This window comes from Leptonychotes weddellii, chromosome 4 (genome assembly GCF_054177405.1).
Source record: "Leptonychotes weddellii isolate Sample4059 chromosome 4, ASM5417740v2, whole genome shotgun sequence".
Classification (NCBI taxonomy): Eukaryota; Metazoa; Chordata; class Mammalia; order Carnivora; family Phocidae; genus Leptonychotes; species Leptonychotes weddellii.
Genome location: NC_138372.1, coordinates 707,960 through 732,156, shown reverse-complemented (window position 1 = coordinate 732,156; position 24,197 = coordinate 707,960). Strand labels below are relative to the sequence as shown.

Sequence of the window (24,197 nt, the reverse complement as noted above, 5' to 3'; positions counted from 1 at the left end):
CTGAATTCAGGGCTCGGCAGGTAGAGTGTAAGCTGAGCCTGGAGCATCTGGTACCAGGAACTGAGGAAGGGCTCCACGAATGATGTGGACATGCTTGTATGCTGGTAGGAGATCCCATGCAGTGGGAGGGGGAGGGACAGGTTGCAGCCCACACCTGGGTGGGAAGGTATGGGCTCCAGGCTAGAAGGATACACACAGGCCTGGAGGAAAAGGGGTCTGCATCTGGCCTGGGGTGATGAGGGTCAGGGGCTGCAGGATCCAAAGGGAGGGAGCCCGTGGGAACTGGGCTGCCAGGGGCCAGCCTAGTTGTTAGAACTGGGGAGACAGGGGCCAGTTGGAAAGACAGAGGTGGTGGTGGGGGACCATTCCACTGACATTCCTGGGGATATCTATGGGCTGCACATACATGACCCACGTTCACCTCCTTTCTGCTCCCACCTGAGGGGGCTTCAATTCTCAGCAGCCTTCCTAGAGGTTGACCAACTCTCTCCCTCCTGACACTCTTTTCTGTGGTCACACCTCCCTGTCCAGGCGGTCATTCCCACCAGGAGTGCCTTAGGCTTGACCTCCCGAGACCACACTGCCTGCACCTGCCCAAGCTCACACGAGCCCCATCTCCGAGACTGGCCCTGTTCCCCCGTCCCTCGGTTGGTGGGCATCCACTCGCCGGCCGGGAGAAGCTGGGCTTCCCTAGAGGCCGACCCCGTCAGTGTGGGTCCCTGTGGGATCCAGTCAGCTTGGTTGCACCCCCAGGCCTGAAAGCCGGCCTGGGCTGGGTGTGTGCACGTGCGGGTACCCGTGCACAGTGCAGGTACGGGGTGCTGAATGCCGGGTGCAGGATGCCAGGTGGGAGTACTCGGCCTGTGTGCGGGATGTAGTGCGGGATGCGTGTATGGGGGACGGGTGCAGGGCCGGGAGAGTCCCAGCTGTGGTTCTGCAGCCTCCACCCACGTCCCCTTGGCTGGGAAGCTGAGCGGCTGCGGGACGGACCAGGCCTGGGGTCCTCCGCATGCTGGTTCCTCTAGGGCGGGCGCGGCCCCTTTAAGTGGCTCGCGCACGCTCCTGGGGTCGGCGCTGGGAGGAAGCGCGCTGGCGTGCGCGCGCCGGGGCCGCGGCCGGGCCGTGCGTGCGCGCGCGGCGTGCGCGGTGACGCGGCGTGGGGTTTCCCGAGGCTGCGGGCAGGGGCCGCCGCGCCCATCCCGATGGCTGGAGGCGTCTGAGGGGCGGACGGAGGCGGCGGCGGAGCGGGAGCGGGAGCGGGCGCGGGCGCGGGAGTGGAGCAGCCGCCGCGGGACCGGACCGATCCTCGCCGGCGCACCTGCCCGCAGCGCCCGCGGAGCGGCCCGAGCGCGACCACCTCCAGAGCGGCGGCCGAGGCGGCTGAGGCGGCGGGGCGCGGGCGAGTCAGGCGGGACGAGGCGCCGAGGTGAGCGCGGCGGCCCCTGCCCCTGCCCGGCGACCCGGGCCCCGGCCCCTCCCCCGCAGTCGCCCGCCCGAGCCGCCCCGCCCCCACCCTCCCCGCCCCCACCCCGCCGCGGGCCGCGCGTCTTCCTGCCCCGCCCGGGTGGGGTCCCGGGCCGGGAGCGGGCGGGGACCCTGCGGGCTTTGGCTGGGGTCCGGGCCCTTGTCCTCGGCCGGGTGTCCCAGGTCCGGGGTTCGGGATCTGCGGCCGGGGTCTGGGCTCTCTGGCCGGGATCGGGGTCAGAAGCTCGGGCTCCGGGGCAGGGGTCGGGGGGGCCGGGGTCTGGGCGCGGGGGCCCTGGGATCCTGGGTCCAGGTCTGTGGTCCGAGTTCTGGGGCCCCGGTTCCAGGCCCGCGGTCCTGGGTTCTAGGTTTGGGGTCGGGGTCCGCGGTCCTGGGTCCTGAGTCGGGGTCCGCGGCCCGGGATCGTGGGTCCCATTCGGGGTCCGCCGTCCGAATCGGGCCCGATCTCCCTGGGGGCTGTGCGCCGGAGGCGGGCCCCGGAGGGGGTGCGCTGGGCCGGGGTCTCTAGGCCGGCCGGGCCGGGGCCGCGAGAACAAAGGGAGCGGCGGGGCTCTGCAGCGGGTTGAGGCGCTCGTCCTTTTCTTGGGAGGAACGTTGTTTTAAATACACCTTTTCTGGGGACTCTGAACTTAGTGTGTGGTGGCGACACGGTGAAGGAAGGGGGACCGTGAAATGAGGAAGCTGAGGCGCGGCCGGCGGCCGGGCGCCGCTGACAGTTCGCGGCGGATTGAAGGCAGGCAGACACAAAGAGCCGTGCTGGGAAGCCCGAGCCGTGCGGTCCTCGGCTGTTCTCGTTTTTAGCGGAAAGTGGGAGGCAGCCCCACCGCGAGCCCGCTGTCGTTTCCCCTTCGCCGGGTGCGGCGCCGGCGGGGCGGGGCGGGGCGGGGCCGGGGGGGCCCGGGCGGCAGGGTCGGGCCGGGGTCCCCGCGCCCCCCGCCCCCGCGCCGAATGAATGGCTCGGGCCAGGCCCCGCTACAAGATGGCGCGTCGCCGCGGCTGCCATTGTCAGCCGTCGCGCGCTCCCGGCCTCCTGCGCCCCGATTGTGTTTTGGGCCCCATTTACATTATTTAGAAGGACCGGGGCGGCGGGGGGAGAGGGAGGAAGTAATCCCGGGCTGCGCGTCCCCCCTTCGCCCTGCGAGCTCTTCGCTGGCCGCGGGTGGGGGTGGGGGAGGAGTTGAGCCGAAAATTCCGCCCGGGTGGTGGCGGAGCCCTCGGACTTTTGAAGACCCCCCCCCCGTATTTTTCCTTGCGAATTGTTTGTGATTCAGAAGGTATTTAAACATGTCTTAAGTCCTTTAAATTACATAGTTAGCATACGGAAGTAGTATTAGCTGTATCTGCTTAATTCCTCTTTATGGAAGCTTTTTAGTTGGGATCGTGAGATCCATTTACTGAAAAAAACAGCGATGTGTGAATTTTCATGTTGGAAAGGGAAGTTGCTGGACACTGACAGCTACAGAATACTGAATTTATGTGTCAGTGATGTAGACATGTTCGTCTGTAGGTTTAGTTTGGGGGAGCTCTTTTTTGTGTGTTTCCGTTTTTACTATCCATCTGATTGCACTGATCTCAATATTTGATGGCCAAGCAGCTGCTTAAGAGATTATTAACTAAGAAAATATGTACATTATTTTTATGATTAGCAAATAAATGGAAGTACTAGCTTTGTAAGAAGTTCCTTTCAACTCTAGATACAGTAAGGTCTTTAGAGAATTGTTATCAGTAAGAATTTTACATTAATTTTGTTTTCGAATTTGAAGCTTCAGTATTTTGGGAGGTAGAGGGGTTCTCTATTTGAAAGTAAGGTTTTAGTTTGAATTCTATTAAGATAGGGTCTATTCTAGATTCTTCCGGAAGGTATATATTGCAACAAGAAAGTGAATAGGCAGTTCCTTTTTTGCTTCCTTACTAATATTGGGTGTGTGGGTGGGGACAGAGTTGGTGCCACCAACATGGAAACAGGTCTGAGGACCTCTACACAGCACAACTGGATGGTAGCTTTCGGCTTGATTTAACTTTCTAACAACTAGAACTGGCCAGAAATGGAGAGTATCTGGAATGGTTGGTTAGAGACCAATCCTGTCAGACCCTGTTAGGGCTGTTGTTGGGGGTGGGATCTCTGGAGGCTGCGAGGCTGGACTGCAAGGCCTCTCTCCAGGTGGGGACTGCTGGCTTGCTTACATGCTCCTGGATTCACCGACATTAGAAGTGCTACAAGTTTTTCTTAGAAGTGAGAATTTAGGAAAGCAAAGTTAAGTTTTGTGATTGTGCCTGTGACTTATTCCCATTTTCTTCTGCTGGGGGACCATTGTTAGGGCTACATTTCATCTTCTGTTGGAATGATTCAAGAGTATGCATATAGAGGAAATTGTTCAACCATGCAGTTTTGACTCAGAATTGAGCCTTTCTTAAATGAACACCTATTGGACAGAAACTATTCCTCTAGTATGATACTGGCATTTACCACGGGGCTGTGTGGATATCGTCACATAAGTACTCCGCCATTTAATTAATGTCCATTGAAGGACATTAATGATAATAAAGATTTCTCTTTGTTTAATATTTTGAGTTACTTGTGTTTTGGGGGGCAGTTGCAGTAAGTTTCCTCAGATTGAATTTTCATCTCAGAGCAGACTTAGAAGACTCTTAAAAGACTGCAGAATAATGACTGTCCTTTTTTTTTTTTTTTAAGATTTTATTTATTTGAGAGACAGTATGAGTCGGGGAAGGGGCAGAGGGAGAGGGACAAGCAGACTCCCTGCTGAGTGGGAAGTCCATCTCCAGGCCAGGACCCAAGCCAAAGTCAGACACTTAACTGACTGAGCCACCGAGGCGCCCCTGTACTGTCTTTTTTTAGAGTAAAACTTAAAAGTTCTTTTCAAATTTTTTTTTATGCCTAGTGACTTTGATTGCAAAGCTTGAATAACCTTGGTAGACTTAGAGTGACAGCTTGAGAAAGGGACTGATTTTATGAGGAGTTAACTTATTTTTCAAAGCTCTGTTCTGTTACTTTTTACTTTGCTAAAAGTTTCTGTCTGTCTTCCATTGGTTTGTTTGAAAAAGTTGTATTTCTGCAGATTGCTTTGAGAAAGGTCTTCAGGATATCTTTAGACTTACCTACCTACCATCAGTTGGCTTTTTAGCTAATACATTCTTTAATGACTAACATTGATTTTAGACAGTAAATGCAGTATTGGCATTTATTATAGTTTCTTCACTGGATTGTTTTTTTCTCTGCCCATGTTGGTTTTTTTGGCTCATGTTGGTCTCCAAATTGGATTAAATTCTTACTGTCTACAGACTTTGGCTTTTAAGAGCATTAGTGGATTGGTAACAGATATTCTCAATGTTATTATCTGGGCTTGACCATATGGCATGCTATATTATTTTGAAATCTCTGTTATCGCAAGTCTAGTAAGGCACTGAACAAAAAATCTTAGAATCTTTAACCCTGGGGATAATTCTGATTTCGGGTTTGCATTCATTGCTGAATGGTTAAGAGAAATTATGAAGTAAGATGGGTCACTTAAGTGTTTGGTTTAGTGAACATAGAATAAAGAGATAAAAAGAAGCTTAAATTGACACTGAGGTCACGCATTTCACAAACACAGCGTGTAACGGTGGAAGGAAGGGCTGGTCTAAATGTACGTAGGGGGTGTGTGCGTACATTGGGTAATGCAACATCATGTTGACTATTCTGGTAAAAAAATGGAGCAGCACTTTTTAAAGCTATGCGTTTTGTTCCAGAACTCTTATTTAGGAAATATAGGCAATCTGTAGGCATTCAGATTGGTCAGAGGAATGCCAAAAGCTTTTTAACCCTTTTAGTCCTGTGGTGGCATTGCCTTGCGTTAGCTGTCACAGTAATGGATGGGAAAAAATTCCTGCCGGCTTCCAGTGATAAAAAAGCTTCTTTTATAGAGCAGTGTTGCTTTCTTAAAGACTTAAGTAGGAATCCACTTATTTGACTTACTAACTTAAAGTTACTACTTTAATGGTAAGCCATTTCTTACCACACGGATTTAAAAGACCAGGGGCACCTGGCTGGATCATTCGGTAGAGCCTGCAACCCCTGATCTCGGGGTCATGAGTTTGAGCCCCACGTTTGGGGTGGAGATTACTTAAAAAGATAAAAGTAAAAAAAGTTAAAGATCAAGTCAAGATTATCTAGGGTAATTTTTTTTTTTTTAATCTAGGGTAATTTTTCTTTTTTTTAAAGATTTTATTTATTTATTTGAGAGAGAGAGAATGAGAGAGAGCACATGAGAGGGGGGAGGGCCAGAGGGAGAAGCAGACTCCCTGCCGAGCAGGGAGCCCGACGCGGGACTCGATCCAGGGACTCCAGGATCATGACCTGAGCCGAAGGCAGTCGCTTAACCAACTGAGCCACCCAGGCGCCCTAATCTAGGGTAATTTTTAAGAGATTATTCAGTTGAACCTATATTGTCACTGATGAAAATCTAGTAATTAGCCACTCCAAGCTTAATAATGCATTTTACCAAGAGGGAAAAAGACTTGTATATTCTTTAGCCTGTCAGGACTGGGATTACCAGGGTATTGGTTGAACATATTGGTTACTTGTGGCTAATTGTATATTTATGTATATCTGTCTCCTGACTCAGTCCTGTGGCAATTATAAAATATATTCCTGATAAATATTATAGATTCTCTTGATTGCCTGTCCTAGTGTTGTAGTTGATAAAGCTTTAAAAAATTCTGGACATTTTCTAATTAGACAAGAATGTTAAGTGTTAAAGCCTCTACAGTAGGTTTTCAAAAAATTGTTGTGGAAACTTTAAAATAATTCCTAACTTCTTGAGAGGGAGAGAAATTGCCTCCTTTCTGAAAGGACTGCCACTGTGGAGTTAGAGCCCAGTTCTGTAACTCAGCTTGCTGGTTTGGGTATGGATTTTGACTTCTCTGTGTCTCTTTCCTTGACTGTAAAGCAGGTGTTCTAGAACCACCTTCCTAGGGTGGGTTTGAGGTTGGAGTGAGCAGACAGATGTGTGAAGCTCTTAGAGCAGTGCCTTGCCCACAGTACACCCATTAGTCATTTCTGCTGCTAGTGGCCTTGCTTTGTAAAAATCTCTTTAACCGTGGTAATGTTATATGTTATTAGAAGACAGCTTACTAAGAGATTTGTTTTTTCTTTCTTCCTAATGGTTCTAGAGGAATATTATTATTATTTTTTTTTAAAGATTTTATTTATTTATTTGCGAGAGAGAGAATGAGAGACAGAGAGCAGGAGAGGGAGGAGGGTCAGAGGGAGAAGCAGACTCCCTGCCGAGCAGGGAGCCCGATGCGGGACTCGATCCCGGGACTCCAGGATCATGACCTGAGCCGAAGGCAGTCGCTTAACCAACTGAGCCACCCAGGCGCCCTCCAGAGGAATATTATTAATTCAGAGGATGGAATAGCTGTATCAGATGACTTTTTTTTTTTTTAAGATTTTATTTATTTATTTATTTGACAGAGAGAGACACAGCGAGAGAGGGAACACAACCAGGGGGAGTGGGAGAGGGAGAAACAGGCCTCCCGCAGAGCAGGGAGCCTGATGTGGGGCCTGATCCCAGGACCCTGGGATCATGACCTGAGCCGAAGGCAGACGCTTAACTAAGACTGAGCCACCCAGGCGCCCCTGTATCAGATGTCTTTGCAAATCCCTGTCAAATTTACTACCTCACTTTCTCCAGAGTCTTCTCACATTGTTTTCTTTTCTTGAAGGGCTTTCTTCACCTTTATAGGAGAATTTTGATACTATAATTCATTTTGAAAACTGGCAAAATTATTGTTTATTTTTCAAAAGATTTCACCACGCCCCCTGTGATGCAGAATTTTTTTTGATTTTACAAAACTTCTTTTGGTGTCCCTTGATTTGCCAAGTAGAGATAATAACAATGAAATATTTTTCATATATTTTTATAAGTACTGTAACTGGAAATTTGTTTAACAAGTGCTTATTCAGCACCTTCTCTGGTAGGTGCTGAGGCTATAAACTGCCGTAGAATGGGTGTGTCCCAGGGCCTCACTGAATTTACAGTTTAATAGCCTAACAAGTAGGTGCAAAGGAGAAATTCAAGGGCAGGGGGTTACAGGGACAGCTAGAGATCATGACTGAGTCAGAGGCTTAACTGACCGAGCCACCCAGGCGCCCGAGGAATAAAGTGTGTTTTAAAGTGGAGACCCCAAGGACCCTCTAGTTGGATGGAGCCTCTCTGGCATGCAGTTGGTGGGTGGAGGGGAAGGAAAGTGTGTTTGAAGCTGAGGAGATTGTGTGAGTGTTTTTCATGCAGCCACCAATTGGCCTCCTTCACCCACTGTATCTCCAGCACCCAGAACAGTGTCTGTTGTGTGGTAGTGGTAGGTGCTCAGTAATTATTTATTGAATGAAAGAGAGCACAGCTCCTCAGGGATGGAAATTCCAAACTTTAACCCTGCTTTTACCTTGAGGGTTCTGGGGAACCTTTAAAGGGTTTTAAAGAGGAGATTGACCTAATCTGGGCCATGGCGTGGTACTTGAGCTTGGAGCATGTTCAGAGGAGGGAGGAAAACTGGCCAGAGATGGCCATATGGGGTGCTGGTGTAGAGAGGAAGGGGTCTGGACTAGGGTGGTACAGCTGGTGACTGAAAGATGTGATGGCTGCCTGGAAGGTAAGAAGAGAAGACCACAGATGTCTGTCTGTCCTGGGCATCTGGGTGGATATTTGGCGTTTACTGAAATAAGGAGCAGTGGTTTAGTAGGGGTGGGGTGGGATGGGGTGGATAATGAGTTCAGTTTATGCATGTTGGGTTGGAGGACTCTAGGACATCTTCCATCAAGGGTGGATCAGTCCTTAGGCTTTTGGTTCCTCTTCCTATAAAGCTCTTCTCCTAGAGGTTGGTTTGTTGAGTTCACTGTCTTCAGGTCTGTTCAAATATCCCCTTCTCAGAGGTCATTCTCTCATCTCATTAATCTCTACCATTTTACCTTGCTCTGCTTTGCTAGTCCTTGTGCTGATCTCCCCACTAGTTCTAAGCTCCATGAAGACAAGAATTTTGGTCACTGGAGTATTACAACCTCTGAAACAGGATGCCCAGTAAATAATTGGATTTTGTGTATGTGAATGTGGAGCTCTGGAGGAGTGGTCTGGATTGGAGGCAGGCCTTTCAGAGTTAACACTATTTAGATGGTATTTGAAGTTTTGGGAATAATGATTACTAGGGGGGCGGTCTTAAAGTATGATCTGCGGACTCCTGGGGGTCCCTGAGACCCTTTAGTGTGGTTGATTGGGTCAAAGCTGCTTACACAGTCATTAGATGCTATTTGATGTTCACTGTGTTGACGTTTGAGTTGATGGTACCAGAGCAGTGGTGGGTGAACCGCTGGTTATTTAACATGAATCAAGGCTGTGCTATCAAACCGGTTATAGTATTTATTGTAGTCATAGTATTCACCACCATGAACTTGTGTTTAGAAAAATCCAGTTTAATGTTTTTGATGAAGCATAAAGATTAATTTCATTAAACTTTAACCCTGAGTACCCATTTCTTTCCTGGCTGTGAGATGAATTGGGAAGCAGGCATAAAGCATGAGTGGGCCCTGGGTACTGTAGCAGTCTCCTGGACAAGTGGTTGGGCCATAGCGTTGGAGGTACAGTTGACAGAAGAAGGTGGCCCTTTAGATGGGTTGGTTATACGGCATATACTTTCTTGAAAATGAACCAAGTGAACTAGATATTTCAAGGAATGTAACTGAGTATTGTTGGCAGTGATAAAATTTGAGCTTTCAAATGGAAATTAGAATTTTGGAAAACTTGATTCTGCTATCATGAGCTTGACAGCTTCCCAGTATTTAAAGACTTTTCTTGAAGGTGATGATGCTTAAGAAATGTTTCTTTTTAATATTATGTAATGAAATGTGTCAACATTTGGAAGATTTGCTTAATTTAGTGAACTGATAGTTTCCCAGTGGCCTGTGTGTGATGCTACTAACTCACAGATGGTAAAAGACCCATTCAGAGCACAAGAATGGGATAAATCCCATGGAATTTAATGTAATGGTATTAAAAGTTAACTGACACAGTTTCAGATTCCACATTGGAACTTCCCTTTAGGAAACTTACCACTTGTCAAGTTTTGATTTAGTATCAAAGAAGACTGTGCACATTTATTTGAAAAGGTTGTTAAAATATTTCTTCCTTTTCCAACTGTGTGTCTGTCTGAGACTGAATTTTCCTCCTGTATTTCAACCAAAGCAACATACAATTGCAGCAGATTGAGTGCACAAACAGACGTGAGAATTCAGCTCTTCCCTGTTCAGTGGACATTAAAGAGATGGGGGCTAAAATATAAAATACTGCTCCTCTTCTCATCAAATGATTTCTTAGTTATTTTTTTTTTAAGATTTTATTTATTTATTTGACAGAGAGAGAGACACACAGTGAGAGAGGGAGAAGCAGGCTTCCCGCTGAGCAGGGAGCCCGATGCGGGGCTCGATCCCAGGACCCTGGGCTCATGACGTGAGCCGAAGGCAGACACTTAACGACTGAGCCACCCAGGCACCCCATTAAGATTTTACTTATTTGAGAGAGAGAGAGAGCACGAGCAGAGGAAGGGGCAGAGGGACAAGCAGACCCTGTGCTGAACGTGGAGCCCAACAGCGGGCCTCAATCCCAGGACCCCGAGATCATGACCTGAGCTGAAGTCAGACGCTTAACCAACTGAGCCACCCAGGCACCCTTTTAGCTGTTTTTTGTAAAAATGTCCTTTATGGAAATATGTAATAGGCTTATTAAACATTTCATTTTATTTTATTTTTTTATTTATTTGATAGACAGCGAGAGAGGGAATACAAGCAGCGGGAGTGGGAGAGGGAGAAGCAGGCCTCCTGCGGAGCAGGGAGCCCTATGCAAGGCTCGATCCCAGGACCCTGGGATCATGACCTGAGCCAAAGGCAGATGCCCAACGACTGAGCCACCCAGGCGCCCCGGCTTATTAAACATTTTAAGCCTTCTCTGTTTTGGGCGCCTGGGTGGCTCAGTCGGTTAAGTGGCTGCCTTCGGCTTGGGTCACGATCCCAGGGTTCTGGGATCCAGCCCCTTATCGGGCTCCTTGCTCAGCAGGGAGCCTGCTTCTCCCCACCTGCCATTCCCCCTGCTTGTGCTTGTTCTCTTTCTCTCTCTCCCTCTCTCGTTCTCTCTGTGTCAAATAAATAAAATCTTAAAAAAAAAAAAAATTTAATATCAAACATAGTAAATATCCATAGATAACCCATAGAAACAAAAGCTCTCAGATCCTCAGTATTTAAGAGTGTAGAGGGAGCCTAAGAACAAGCCATCTGAGCAGCAGTGATTTGGAGAGCAGTGCAGTGGTTAAACCAGCTGGGCCACATCTAGGGAATTGGCCCAGGCTGCCTGCAGGGACCAGAGAGGTCCTCATCTGGAGATGAGCACTCTGTCCTGATATGTCCATCCCCCTTCCTCCCCCTGCTGTTTGAGCATTATAGGTGTAGGATTGTGCCTTTTCCTTGGGGAGGAGAACCCATAGATTTCTCTGAAGGTTGAAAACCCGCTGCTGTAGCTGGAGAACAGGCCTTGGGACAGAGTCCTGAGGGGGGTGTGTGGCTTTAAGGGTGGGTAGAGGAAGAGGAGCTTTTAAAAGAGCGATCAGAAGTTGGGAGAGTATCAGAATACAGTGTTAGAGCCTACGACAGTCATGGGCAGGGGTGGGGTGGGGGTGGTCAGAGTAGCAAATTCAGCTGAGAGAAGTAGACCAGAGGATTTACTGCCAGGATTCCCCAGGGCCAGGGATTGACAGTGTGGTGTGGGAAGCAGTGAGGAGGGAGGACTCTGCTCTGTTCTGATTTCAGATAGAGTAGCTAGAGCATTGTCAGGTGTGGAGAGGGAGGAACCTGTAGAGGAGAAGGGGGAGCAGCGGTAACGTGCTCACTCAAGGGCCGAGCGGTGCCAGGGAGCATCTGCTGTTGAGGCAATGAGGAGAGACACCAGCTCTGCCCTGGTGAGAGGGACATCTATCAGGTGGTGGAAAAGACTGTGCTGAGAAACAAGGCAGACAGGGCCATAGGGGTTGCAAGAATTTCATTTTTTTAAAATTTATTTATTAGAGAGAGAGAGCACATGGGCAGGGGGAAGGGCAGAGGAAGAGGGAGAAGCAGACTCCCCGCTGAGCAGGGAGCCCCACGAAGACCCAGGACCCTGGGATCATGACCTGAGCCAAAGGCAGATGCTTCACTGACTGAGCCACCCAAGTGCCCCTCTAGAATTTCATCTTAAAGCCAGAGGTTGAAGCATTTGAGCAGCGAGCAGGAGATAGTGAGAGGATGAAGAGGATCTGGGCAAAGAGAAGCCCCAGGGCAGGACTGTGCTTGGATTGATAATCTCCACTTGGCATAGATGTTTATATATGTCAAATATGTTGGGAGAAGCACTTCAGGATTTCCCTGTTGAGATATATTCCTTCAGACCTTGGCCTGGCACCTCCACCTGGCATTCCTGTGGTAGTAGATGGACTTTCATTTTGCCCTGTTGGTGATCCCAGTGCTATTAGCTCATGTTTGTCGGGTACCTAGCATGCCAGGCACCATGCTAAGAACTTTGTTATTACCATGTGATTCTCACATCAGCTCTGAGGCAGGTACTATGAATAGCCCCATTTCACAGATGGATAAACCGACAGGGGGATTACGCAGTGGGACCCATGTTTGAACTTGAGTCATTTGCCTCTAGAGCTTGTGCTCTTTTAATTATTACACTGTGGACCCTCTAGCATGAGCTCTTCTCCCTAACTCTTTCATCTTGGAAGGCTTATGTGTCGGCATCTGCTTCTTCATATATTATTAAAGGGAAGACTCTTCCACTTGAAAACATATTTACCAACAGTTTTATCTTTAGTTTCTTCAGGGGCTCTGTAGTAGAACAGAACTTTGTCAAACATGACAAAGTCTCCTTTATTTTTTTAGGTTTTATTTAAGTAATCTCTGTGCCCAACTTGGGGTTTGAACCCATGACCCCGAGACCAAGAGTTGCATGCTCTTCAGCTGAGCCAGCCAGGCGCCCCTAAGTTGACTAAGTCTTCTTAACTTAACCTCATTAATTTTGGTATCTTTTTCAGCTACTCGCTGGACAGGTGATCTCTTCCCACTTCTTCAGTTCTCTATCCCGTTCTCATTCTCTGAGGGTCACTTCGTTCCTGTTTCCCCTTGGCCACCAATGTTGTTTTTATAAAGAAGTCCTTTTTCCGGTGCCTGCGGGGCTCTGTTGGTGAAGTGTCTCCTTTCAGCTTAGGTCATGATCTCAGAGTCCTGGGATCAAGCCCTGTGTCCGGCTCCCTGCTCAGCGAGGAGCCTGCTTCTCCCTCTCCCTCTGCACCTCCCACCCCCATGCTCCCTTGCTCTTTCTCATTCTCTCTCCAATAAATAAAATCTTTATTTTTATTTTATTTTTTAAAATTTATTTTTTTAAACAAGCTTGTGCTTTTTTTTTTTTTTTAAGATTTTATTTATTTATTTGAGAAAGAGTGAAAGCAAGAGAGATCACAGAGGGAGAGGGAGAAGCAGACTCCCGGCTGAGCGGAGAGCCCAACGTGGGGCTCGATCCCAGGACCTTAGGATCATGACCTGAGCCAAAGGCAGACACTTCACTGACTGAGCCACCCAGGCGCCCCTTAAGTGAGTTATTTCTATCCCAGTTTTCTCATCTCAGGGTAGTTATGAGGATTAAATGAGATGGTGCAAATAAAATGCTTACCCTCTTGCCTAGCATGGTGCAAGAGCTGGAATGTTTGCTTCCATTACCACTGCTACATAGGATGTTTGGCCCCTTTGCCTTCCTCCTTTCCTCAGGTGCTTCTCCAAGCCTACTCATGCTCTTTATCCTATCATTGTGGTTGCCGTCTTAAAAGTTTTCAGGGGTTCTTCTGCTTGGCTTTGAAATAGTACTCTTGTTGGGCGCCTGGGTGGCTCAGTTGGTTAAGCGGCTGCCTTCGGCTCAGGTCATGATCCTGGAGTCCCTGGATCGAGTCCTGCATCGGGCTCCCTGCTCGGCAGGGAGTCTGCTTCTCCCTCTGACCCTCCCCCCCCATGTGCTCTCTCTCTCATTCTCTCTGTCTCAAATAAATAAATAAAATCTTTAAAAAAAAAAAAAAAAAGAAATAGTACTCTTGTTACTTTCCTGTGGGTGCTATAAGAAATTACCAGAAACAGAGGGGCTGAAACAACAAATTTACTCTCTCACAGTTTTGGAGGCTGGAAGTCTGAAACCAGGGTGTTGGCTGGGCAGCTCCCTCTACTTTCTAGCTTCTGGTGGTTGCCAGCAGCCTAGTTTTTGCCTCTGTTTTCACTTGGCCCTCAGTGCACGTCTCTGCTCTTACAAGGTAGGCCAATTGTTGGATTAGGATCCACACTAATGATTTTTGCGAAGACCCTTTTTCCAAATAAAGTTACACCTACAGATGGAAAGTAATTTTCAGGGGATACTGTTTTGTTTTTAAATATTTTATTTATTTACTTGACACACAGAGACTACAAGCAGGGAGAGCAGCAGAGGGAGAGGGAGAAGCAGGCTCCCCGTTGAGCAGGGAGCCCAGTGTGGGGCTCGATTCCAGGACCCTGTGATCACGACCTGAGCTGAAGGCAGATGCATAACCAACTGAGCCACCAGGTGCCCCTCAGGGGATACTGTTAAAAAAAAACAACCCACTATAAGGACACCTGGGTGGCTCAGTTGGTTGGGCATCTGCCTTCACCTCAGGTCATGATCACAGGGGCTGGGATCCAGTCCCGCATGGGGCTCCCTGCTCAGTTGGGGAACCTGCTTTCTCCCTCTGTTTGCCCTTCCTCCTGCTTGTGATCTCTCTCTCTCTCCCTGACAAATAAATAAAAAAATCTTAAAAAAAAACAAAAAACCCCACTATATTTACCTAGAGCTTCATCCTTAACCCTGTTCTCCTTGGATTCCTAACTCCCTGTCTCCTATGTCCTTCCCTTCCCTTCATGTCCAAGCTGGTGAAGAGAAGACTTAGTTGCAAGTGAAAGAAACCAGTAAGAGAGAACTTGAATAGAAAAGTAAATGTCGGGGCGCCTGGGTGGCTCAGTCATTAAGCGTCTGCCTTCGGCTCAGGTCATGATCCCAGGGTCCTGGGATCGAGCCCCGCATCGGGCTCCCTGCTCGACGGGAAGCCTGCTTCTCCCTCTCCCACTCCCCCTGCTTGTGTTCCCTCTCTCGCTGTGTCTCTCTGTCAAATAAATAAAATCTTTAAAAAAAAAAAGAAAAAAAAGAAAAGTAAATGTTTTATAAGGATTCTCGGTGTCTCACAGAACCAAAGTTCAGGAATAGAGCTGGGCTTTTCAGGTCAGTGTGGGGTCAGGGATGAAAAAAATTACTTGAGAGTCTCTGTCCATCTCCTTTCTGTTTTCCTTGTCTGTAAGCACCTCTCTGCTTCTGCTTGACGTGGGAAAGCTCTCTGAAATGTGTTTTTTTTTTTCCCTATTTTCAGCATATTCTGTCTCTTGGCATTGAACTCTGTTGACCACTACCACCTCTTTAAAACACTCTCCTGTCTTAGTTCCTGGCTCTCCTGCTTACCTTTTGTTTTCCTTCTAGGTTTCCTCTTTTGTCTGCCCTACATGCCCTCAGTTGTCTGGCATTTCTGTCTTGAGTCCAGGTTTCTCTCCGTTCTTGGGCTATCAGGTGATCATGGCTGTTCTGTTGTCTGTTTTAAATGCTATTTACTGATGGTTTTTTTTTTTTTTTAAAGATTTTATTATTTATTTGAGAGAGAGAGTGAGAGAGAGAAAGAGCACAAGAGGGGGGAGCGGGAGAGGGAGAAGCAGACTCCCTGCTGAGCAGGTAGCCCGATGCGGGACTCGATCCCGGGACTCCAGGATCATGACCTGAGCCGAAGGCAGTCGCTTAACCAACTGAGCCACCCAGGCGCCCTACTGATGGTTTTGATGACTCTCAAAATTTATAACTTTCTCTAGCCTTCCGACCTCCAGACCCATCCATTGGCTTGTCCACCTTGCATCCCCATTCTTTTTTGCTGTTTTCAGTACTGAGTCCTTAATCCTTTAGGTTTCAGTTGAGTGTCTCCTCCTCAAATAGGCTTTTCCAAAGGTCACCCCTGTTCTTGGTCACTTTGGCCACAGTTACCATTTCATGGCGTTTACCTCATGTGGTAGTGACAGTGGTGAAGCCCTTCTTCTTTTTCTCCCTATCCAGCACAGGTTGGAAGCAGAGGGCACACCAGTTGAGCTGGTGGGCAGGGTTAGTTCTCAAACCTGTGAGTCAAGACTCCCTGGAAGTGTCCATCAGTCCATTTGTAAGCCCAGGACTTGCAGGGTTTTAGAGAAGTGCCCCAAGTGAATCTGCTACACAGTCAAGTTTGGGGACAATGGCCTGTGAGGCCATATAATGAGGACGTAAACTTCTAGGCAGTTTTCCTGAGAATGGGTAAGAGAATTCTTGATAAAGCTTTAGGTCCCCTCCCAACGGGATTTGAGTTTGGGGTGGCTGCTGTAGATCCAGAGACAGGAGAAGGGAGGCTGGAGAGTTTCCTGGGTTTTGATGGAGTAAGAGCAGGGGAGTCTTGGTGCCTTACACCGATTGGGAAGGCATTTAAAACGTGCTTTTTGGGGCGCCTGTGTGGCTCAGTTGTTGGGCGTCTGCCTTTGGCTCAGTTCATGATCCCAGGATTCTGGGATCGAGCCCCGCGCCGGGCTCCCTGCTCTGTGGGAGGCCTGCTTCTCCCTTTTCCACTCCCCCTGCTTGTGTTCCCTCTCTCGCTGTGTCTCTCTCTGTCAAATTAAAAAAAAAAAATCTTAAAAAAAATAAAATGTGCTTTTTGAATCAATAAGTGGCCATCATGCTCTCTGTACCTTTTCTTAAAATATGGGCACTGAGGGGCGCCTGGATGGCTCAGTCGTTAAGCATCTGCCTTCGGCTCAGGTCATGGTCCCGGGGTCCTGGGATCGAGCCCCGCATCGGGCTCCCTGCTCCGCGGGAAGTCTGCTTCTCCCTCTCCCACTCCCCCTGCTTGTGTTCCCTCTCTCGCTGTGTCTCTCTTTGTCAAGTAAGTAAATAAAATCTTTAAAAAAAAAAAAATATGGGCACTAACCAGCACACATTTCCCGTAATTTAAAAGGACATATTCAGGAAGATGCTGAGCTGCTGAGGAGCAGGCTGCACTTTGAGGAGGTTCCCTTAGGCTGTGACAGAAGAGCTTTAACATAGCAGCTCTTCTGGTCCAAACATTTGCTCCCAGATTTAGATAATGCTAACTTAAAAACATAATAATAAAATTAAAGGCTTCTGAAATTGTTGGGATTAATGTTGTAAGTCAGTGGGTAAATCATTCTTTTTTTTAACAGCAGAGCAGCCTTATAGGCTTGATTCCTATTCTTGATTGGAAGAACTTAACAACATGTAGGTATTTATGTAATAAATACACCTTTTAGCGCTACGTTATTTTTTTAAAGATTTTATTTATTTATTTGACAGAGCATAAGCAGGGGTAGCAACAGGCAGAGGGAGAGGGAGAAGCAGGCTCCCTGCTGAGAGCAAGGAGCCTGACACAGTGCTCCATCCCAGGACCCCAGGGTCATGACCTGAGCCGAAGGCACATGCTTAACCAACTGAGCCACGCAAGCGTCCCTCTGTGTTATTTTTTTAAATGACTGTATACCCGTTGGTATGCAGCAGTGAGCGCTCTGGATAGAAGAAAGACTGTCCCACTCCTGGAAGTGGTACATTTCTCCATCTCCAGTAAAAAGCTTTTTTTTTTCCAAGATTTTTATTTATTTATTTGACAGAGAGACGGCTAGAGAGGGAACACAAGCAGGGGGAGTGGGAGAGGGAGAGAGAAGCAGGCTCCCTGCTGAGCTGTGAGCCGAAGGCGGACACTTAACCATCTGAGCCACCCAGGCGCCCTAGTAAAAAGCTTTTTACGTCGCTTTTAATTTCCGTCTTTCAGATCAGCCTTGTATGATAGAATTCTTTTTCAGTGATAGAAATATTTTATCACCTGCATTGTTCTTTATGGTAGCTTCTAGCCACATGTGGCTGTTGAGCACTTGAAATATGGCTCAAGTGACTAAGAACCTTTTAGTTTCTTAAACACTTAAGTTAACTTAAACACTTAACTTTAAGTTAACTTAAACACTTAAGTTTAAAAAACCACATGTGGGGTAGAAATTTGGGAGGTATGAGGAAGTTTCCATATAAGGGAGATGGGAATTTGGGAAATTTTAGTCTGTTCAGAACTTCTATTTAGCATCCCTTACATATTTGGGGTGTTTGTCAAATGTGTTAAATTTATGTTTAAAGATTTTATTTTATTATTTTTTTTGGAGAGAGAGAGCATGTGTGCACATGGCAGGGGGTAGAGAGTCTCAAGCAGAGACTCTCAAGCATATAGCCTAACACAGGGCTTGATCTTAAAACTCTGAGGTCATGACCTGAGCCAAAATCAAGAGTCAGATGCTTAACCAACTGAGCCCTAGTTAAATTTACTTTTAAATATTTTACCTTTTTATTTTTATTTTTTATTATACATGGTTCATAAACTTGCTGGATTTAAAGTATCTTAGATCTTGGTTTTGTCTAGTTTTAGCCATTTCTTTTTTTTTTTTATGATTTTATTTATTTATTTGACAGAGACACAGCAAGAGAGGGAACACAAGCAGGGGGAGTGGTAGACAGAGGGAGAAGCAGGTTCCCCACTGAGCAGGGAGCCTGACGTGGGACTCATCCTGGTACCCTGAGATCATGACCTGAGCCAAAGGCCGACGCTTAACTGACTGAGCTACTCAGGTGTCCCAATTTATTTCAATTTATTTACCAAACACTTGCCAAATACTTAGTTTGAGCAATACATGGTGCTTGTTAATAATCCTAGGAAATAGCTTCTAGTTTTATTCTCATGGGAGAGACAACAAATTTATAATGTTAGGGTGAGTTCTGTAGGATACTGTATGGAGGAGAGGGGCTTGGTTTAGGGCAATTGGGGAAGGCTTTTGTGAGTGGATGACACCTGCAGGGTGAGAGGGAGCCAGGTAGGTGATGGTAGAGAGCAGTGATTGCAAAGGCCTTGAGATGGGGAGAACCGCACGGCCAAAGCTTAGAGGGAAGACGTCCTCAGTCACCTGATCCAGTTTGCACAGGACACTGTCAGTTTACACCTGGTGAGCTGGGGTTCTGTCTGGTCAGTGCCTTTGATTTTCAGAAGTGCCCTGTATGGACAGTGCATATTGTGGCTGCCACACACTATGGAAGAAAGTTTGGATTTTTTCTTGGCATAGCGGGAAGCCATTGAAAGAGTTTAAGCAGGAAGTGACAAGATGTGAATTTTAAGATTGTTCTGATTGCTGAATGAAGAATGGGTTGTTGGGGGAAAAATAGAGGCAAAGATCATTTAAAGGCGGCTGTTGATGAGAAATGATGTGACTTGGCTAAGGATGGCAGGGGGTGAGGAGATGAAAGAAATGGGTAGATTCTGGTCTGCTCTGGCAGTTGAGCCAACCCGAGTGCTGGTGCTGATGCACTGGGCATGGGGACCAGGGAGAGGAAGGGATCTAGGATGGCTCCTAAGTGTTTGCTTTGCAGACTTAGGGGATGGTGATGTGAGGCACTGAGATGCGGCCTGATGGGTGGGGCAGGTTTGTTCGCTGTTAGTGAAGATCAAGAGCTATGCTTGGAACATTTGAAGTTCCAAACGGCCATAAGACAAGGAAGTGTAGTGTTATCACTGTGTTGTTGGCCTGGAGTCCCGTCTGGAAGTCAGAGTTGGGATTCACATTCTGGTTTTTTTGTTTTTTTAGGATTTTATTTATTTATTAGAGAGCGGGGGTGGGGGAGAGGGTCAGAGGGAGAAGCAGACTCCCCGCTGAGCGGGGAGCCCGACGCGGGACTCGATCCCGGGACTCTGAGATCATGACCTGAGCCGGAGGCAGTCGCTTAACGACTGAGCCACCCAGGCGCCCCCCCCCCTTTTTTTTAAAGATTTTATTTATTTATTTGAGAGAAAGAGAATGAGAGAGAGAGAGCATGAGAGGGGGAGGGTCAGAGGGAGAAGCAGACTCCCCGCCGAGCAGGGAGCCCGATGCGGGACTCGATCCCGGGACTCCAGGACCACGACCTGAGCCGGAGGCAGTCGCTTAACCACTGAGCCGCCCGGCGCCCTGGGATCCAGATTTTTGTGTGGGGATGCTATCACCTGTGCATGGGAGTGGTGAGAGAGGGCAGGAGTGCCGGCCATCAGCGGTCTGAAAGGGGAGCAGGGACAGGGGCAGCCCTTCAGTAGGAGGGTGGGTGCTTAAGAGTGCTGTTGAAGAGTCTGGCGGAAAGGGGTGGAGAAGGGTCTCTCTGACTTAAGGACTGCAGGTACTAGGTGGTGGGCCCTCGAGGTGGCCTGGTGGCAAGTAAAGCCAGATTGGAGTGAGTTGGAACATGGGAAGTGAGGAAGGGGGGGAGGCCAGCGGTGTAGATGGGGTGACAAGAAGCTTTGTGTGGAGGGGCAGGGGAGAGCCGAGCTGTTGGAAGGTTATGTGGGCGCAGTAGAGAGTTGTATTTTTATTTTTATTTTTAAAGATTTTATTTATTTGACAGAGAGAGAGCCAGAGAGCACAAGCAGAGGGAATGGCAGAGGGAGAGGGATAAGCAGGCTCTGCACTGAGCGGGGAGCCCGACGTGGGGCTCAATCCCAGGCCCCTGGGATCATGATCTGAGCCGAAGGCAGATGGCCAACCATCTGAGCCACCCAGGCGCCCCGAGAGTTGTATTTTTAAAGAGGGAGACTAAGCCGTGTGTTTATTTGGGTGCATACAAATCCCTCAGGCTCTTGGAAGATGCAGATCCTGATTCAGTTGGTGGGGTGGGGCCGAGTTGGCCCTCCAACAGGCTCTGGGTGCCTCTGGAGTTGCTGGTCCCTGGACTACACATTGAGAAGCGAGCACAGATAGAAAAAACTGGTACGGAAATCAGTGCAGCGGAGAGAGAGGCGCTTACAGCAGGCTAAACCCCTTGAAGCCAGGGGGTTCTCATCTGTCTTTACAGCCCCAGGCCTGTCTCATCTTCGGTGCCAGCTCTTTGGATTGCCTTTCATTTCCACTGGTCTCACAGCTTTCAGATGTGTCCTAATCAGTATGCTATTCTGTCCATTTGAGCAAGTTAGCTATGACCTGGGACATGTGATGGACCTATTATCATTAACTCTTGTGAGGTTAAACAGCAGTTTGACTTAGTAGAAAATGTAATTTGTTTTATATCTGAGCAATGGGTTGAACCAACAAACAACACTTTATTGTCATTTCAGCAGCTCTCCTGCACATAAGTCTGCATACAGTGCCTCTAAGCTCAGGATTTGAAGGTGTGGAAGAGACAAAGTGAGATTTAGAAAAATGGCTTTGAGGGGCGCCTAGCTGGCTCAGTTGGTAGAGCATGCAACTCTTGGTCTCTGGGTCATGAGTTCAAGCCCCATGTTGGGCATGGAGCCTACCTAAGGAGAAAAAAAAAAAGATGGCTTTGATTGGGAGGGAGTGGGATTGGATTTCAAACAAAAGATTGTCTTTGTTTTTTAATTTAAGACTCCTAACAAAGCAGCATGACAAGTGGATACAGGTTAATTTAGATACTCCCTGATAAACTGAATATAAGTGGCTCTGAAGTTTTATATATATTGACCTATTATAAAATCGGCGACATTCTTGGGGAAGAAAGTTTGAGGGTATTTGGGTCATCTGGAAGGAGAGGCAGAAAGGAGGAACCAGCATGATGAATAACTGAATAGACACACAGGTTCCTCTCATTGCCACGCTCGTGCCTTTCCTGCTTTTTATTCCTGTGAGTAAAGTGGCTGAGATTCACCAGGGGAGGAAGCAGGGCCAGTGAGAAGGCTCCAGCTGCGGGCACATCTGTGCTGCTGCCTCTGCCCCTTCATTGACCTTACCCCACCTCAGAGATTCCCAGGAGGACGAAGACGCCCATTGGGCCCTGGCCACAACGGATGCCTGTAATTAGCTATTCATCCTGAGTGTTTAGCTGAAATAAACTTTATGGTTGCTTTATAGCCAAGTTCTGTTTTTAGTGTTATTACAAAAGTCAGTAACTTGAGTCATGTGTCTTAAATAATGAATAGAAAAGATAGAGGAGTAGAGGTTCATGACAAGAGCCATGAGTCTTTTTAAGTTTGGTTTTTTGTAAATAACTTACTCTTTTATAAAAATTAACTTTAAAAATAACTTTTTATATTCTTAGGCAAGTAGACCACTGCCATTTTTCATGGTTCTTAGGCCTGAACCTTTTCTTTTTTTAAAGAGAAAAGCATATTTAAGTCAGTCATAAGACTATATGAAGAAAACTTAGATGTGTTTTTTTTTTTTTTTTTTAAGATTTTATTTATTTGACAGAGAGAGACACCGTGAGAGAGGGAACACAAGCAGGGGGAGTGGAAGAAGGAGAAGCAGGCTTCCCGCTGAGCAGGGAGCCTGACGCGATGCAGGACTCGATCCCAGGACCCCGGGGTCATGACCTGAGCCGAAGGCAGATGCTTAACGACTGAGCCACCCAGGCGCCCCCTTAGATGTGTTCTTGAAGAGAGAAAAGAGAACTTGAAGAGATGCGAATGCAGTTTTCCTGCATACATATGCTGGCATATTTTAAAGATGGCACTTAATTGGGTGGAATAAATATATTTTTAAAGATTTTATTTATTTATTTGAGAGAGAGAGCATGAGTGGGGGGAGGAGCAGAGGGAGAGGGATAAGCAGAGACTCCCTGCTGGGAAGGGAGCCGCACATGGGCTCTATCCCAGGATCCCAGGATCATGACCTGAGCGGAAGGCAGACTCTTAACAGACTGAGCCACCGAGGCGCCCCTAGGGGGAATAAATATTCGAGAGGAGTCCATTCTATAAAAGATGAGTGGGAAAGTGTTCCATTTGATATAAATCTTAAAAGTACTACAAAACATAGGTAGGGGAAACAAAGTAGTCTAGGTAACAATCTGTAGCCTTATGGGAATTTAGTTCACCATCAGTGTGACATCTGAAATCAGTTGGGAATGGATGGATTATGATGTGAAAGATGTTGGATCAAGTGGTAGTCTGCTGGAAAAAATAAAGTTGAAAACTCTACATTCCATAGCCCATACAGATTCTGGATGAATTAAAGATTTTTTTTTTTTTTTTTTAAGATTTTATTTATTTGACAGCACACATGAGTGGGAGGAGGGGCAGAGGGAAAGGGTGAAGCAGACTCCCCGCTGAGCAGGGAGCCCGGGGCCTCTGTCCCAGGACCCTGGGATCATGACCTTAGCCAAAGGCAAACGCTTAACCAACTGAGCCACCCAGGCACCCCTGGATTAAAGATTTAAATGTAAAAATTTTAAAAATGAAAGTACTAGTTGGGGCACCTGGGTGGCTCAGTCGTTAAGCGTCTGCCTTAGGCTCAGGTCGTGATCCCAGGGTCCTGGAATCAAGCCCCGCATCAGGCTCCCTGCTCCGCGGGAAGCCTGCTTCTCCAGCTTCCACTCCCCCTGCTTGTGTTCCCTCTCTCTCTGTGTCTCTCTCTGTCAAATAAATAAATCTTTAAAAAAAAAAAAAAATGAAAGTACTAGAAAAATATTGGGGGTATATTTTACAACCTTTGCAATTGGCTGTGTTGGGCAAGGGTTTCTTCACCTGACTCTAAGGCTTAAGCCATAAAAAGATTATTTGCTGAAATACTCAGAACATATCTATACCAAAAGACACCTGATAGAGGACCTTTGAACGATAGTTCAAAGGCAAGTAAATTGGAGGAAATATTAGAAACACATATGATAAAGGGTTGATATCCTTAGTATTAAAAGAGGCATTTCCAAAGTAAATTATTCTAGCAATTTTAGTTTTAGGAATTTATCCAAAGGAGGGAAAAACCAGAATACTTATTTTACTTATTTTTAATTGTAAAAACAATATTAAAAACAGTCTTTATGGGGCGCCCGGGTGGCTCAGTTGGTTAAGCGGCTGCCTTCAGCTCAGGTCATGATCCTGGAGTCCCAGGATCGAGTCCCGCATCGGGGCTCCCTGCTCAGTGGGGAGTCTGCTTCTGCTTCTGACCTTCTCTCCTCTCGTGTTCTTTCTCTCATTCTCAGATGAATAAATAAAGTCTTTAAAAAAATAAATAAATAAATAAATAAAAACAGTCTTTGTTAGAAACCCTTACCTTGTATTTTTGAGGTAAAAGCAAACAATTGTCAGTGGTGACTAGAATATAAACTCTATGAGGGCAGAGATCTCCATGATGTGTACTCTGACAGTGCCTTCACTGTAATATAACTCAATAAATATTTGTGAAATGAATACATGGTTGAATTCTAACTGCCTATCAGTAGGGATTGGTTACTCACAGAATACTGTGTAGCTCTTAAAAATTTAAGGTGACCCCTTGTTATGGTCATGAGATGACCACGATGCAGTAAATGGGGGGGGGAGAAGAATTTTCAGAATATGTATGATCTCATTTGATTCATTTATGAAAAATTATGCACTTGTGCATCAAAGTCTGGAAGAAATACAGGCTCCTGTTCACCCCTGTGGGTTGATGGGGGCAAGGAACACATAGTAGTAAGATGCTGGTTTCTCTGTATTTTTTGTGGAAAATTTACCAAGATCATGATAATTAGGGAAAAGTCCTTTCATTTTGGAGGAAATATGAAAGGAAATGATTTATGTTTGAA

At 47.2% G+C, this 24,197-nt stretch overlaps 1 long non-coding RNA gene across 1 annotated transcript; it reads left to right on the top strand.

Annotated features, from left to right (window-relative positions):
- Positions 1–1,151: 1,151 nt before the first annotated feature.
- On the top strand, positions 1,152–23,660 carry LOC145721171 (uncharacterized). Its single transcript, XR_014144633.1, has 2 exons — positions 1,152–1,426; positions 18,138–23,660. It is a non-coding gene; the product is annotated as an uncharacterized LOC145721171 (long non-coding RNA).
- The last annotated feature ends 537 nt before the right edge of the window (positions 23,661–24,197 follow it).